At 51.6% G+C, this 2,041-nt stretch overlaps 1 protein-coding gene across 1 annotated transcript in view; it reads right to left on the reverse strand.

Moving 5' to 3' along the window:
• TTLL9 (tubulin tyrosine ligase like 9) overlaps window positions 1-2,041 on the reverse strand; it is a 45,828-nt gene that overhangs the window by 37,723 nt on the left and 6,064 nt on the right. The gene's annotated exons all lie outside the window — the stretch shown is intronic.

Here is a 2,041-nt window from a genome sequence, read left to right on the forward strand (position 1 = left end):
CACACACACACACACACACACACACACACACACACACACACACACACGGAGCCAAGATTCCTCCTCTTAATTACAGCTGTCTCTGCTGCTAACAAAGGCGGGGGCTGGGAAAGGAATCAACGTAATATGCAATTGCTTGCTCCCAATTTGCACAAATTACCATTTGTCTGAGGAGATAATGGTGGGAATTGGGATCCGCCCGGTGGGTTGCAGTGTTCATCCGCCTAACACCCTTCTGAGCCCTCCTCGCTGGCCTTCCCGCCTTCCTGGGAAGGGGGCCGAGCCTTCCAGTGAGGCTTCAGGAGGCCTGGGTAAATCCTGGCTCTGTCCTCTTTGGGAGCACTTGGTGTTTTTGCCAGTCTCCCCCTCCACTCACCTGTGCTATTGGCTAAATCTGCATGCCTTCCAGTGAGGCTTCAGGAGGCCTGGGTAAATCCTGGCTCTGTCCTCTTTGGGAGCACTTGGTGTTCTTGCCAGTCTCCCCCTCCACTCACCTGTGCTATTGGCTAAATCTGCATCAGCCAACACTAGCCCATCTCCAGCTCCACAAGGGGGGCTGCCCCCTCCTACCTTACCCCCCAACTCCCTTCCTGGGGCCAAGCACATTTCCAATCCCAGAAAATACTAGGGGGGCTTTGATGATGCCATTCAAGGCTATGGTGGCATTGTGGTGAGAGCCAGTCCTGGCACGAGGAAGGGCTGAGGGGCCGGCAGGTGCTCTGGTACCCTTGCCCGCCACTCAGTTTCTTGATCTAGGGCTTCCTCCAGATGCAAGGCCTTTGGTCATGCAGTTCCCTCTTCCTGGAATGCTCTTCCCTACCTCTGCCCTTCTCCAGGCTGACTCCTCTGCATCCTTCAGGTTGAAGCTCAATACTAATCCTTTTTTAAAAATTTATTTGTTTTCTTTTGTTTGTTTGTTTTTCAATACTAATTCTTATAACAACAACAACTGTCATTCATTGAGGACCTAATATGTGCTGTACCTGTGTTAACCCATTTAGTCACACAACATTATGTGATAGGTGCTATAGTTATTCTCACTTTGCAGATGGGGAAACCGGGACACAGAGTAGTTAAGTAATCTGCCTGAGGTCACACAGTAGGTGGTACAGCTAATATTTGAACCAAGGGGTTTGGTCTCAGAGCCCAGTCTCTCACTTCTTCCAAGAAGCCTGCTGAAGGGCTGGGGGAAATCCTCCTGCTGTTTCCTCTGCCGGCACCATTCTCCTTATTGACACTTAGCACAGCTATAATCACACGTGTATCCTCTGCATATTGTCTGCCCTCAAGGAGGGCAGAGACCCACGTCTGACTTGCTGAGAGCTGTATCCCCACCATCTAGTTCTGTGCCTGGCACATGGCAAGTGCTCAATAAGCATTTGTGGGATGCTTGAATAAATAGGTCTCAGGCTCCTCATCTTTAAAATGGGGCTGGTAATACCTCCTCCCAAGGACCATTACAAGAAGTGGGGCAATGCAAGTAAAGCACTTCTCACAGCCTGGCCATTGTTTTCATTCATATCAGGAAGAGAGACTCTGGATTCCCTGCCTTGGTGTCCTGAGGATCACTTGTTTATCTAGTGAATATTTATTGAGCATCTACTGTGTACCAGCAGTCATAGGTGCTGAGTCCACACACTGCAGAGAGGAGGAGATGTAGTCAGTCCTTTAGGGCAGTGGTCCCCAACCTTTTTGGCACCAGGGACCAGTTTTGTGGAAGACAATTTTTCCCACGGACAGGGGTGAGAGTGGGGGTGGTTCAGGCAGTAAGGCGAGCGATGGGGAACAACAAGTAGCAGCAGATGGAGCGATGGGGAGTGATGGGGAGTGATGGGGAGCGATGGGGAGAGATGGGGAGCAGGAGATGGAGCAATGGGCAGCAATGGGGAGAGATGGGGAGCAGTAGATGGAGTGATGGGGAGTGATGGGGAGTGATGGGGAGCGATGGGGAGAGATGGGGAGTGATGGGGAGCAATGGGGAGAGATGGGGAGCAATGGGGAGAGATGGGGAGAGATGGGGAGCGGGAGATGGAGCGATGGG

This window comes from Monodon monoceros, unplaced genomic scaffold (genome assembly GCF_005190385.1).
Source record: "Monodon monoceros isolate NGI ecotype Baffin Bay Population unplaced genomic scaffold, NGI_Narwhal_1 Super_Scaffold_13, whole genome shotgun sequence".
In the NCBI taxonomy this organism is placed as follows: Eukaryota; Metazoa; Chordata; class Mammalia; order Artiodactyla; family Monodontidae; genus Monodon; species Monodon monoceros.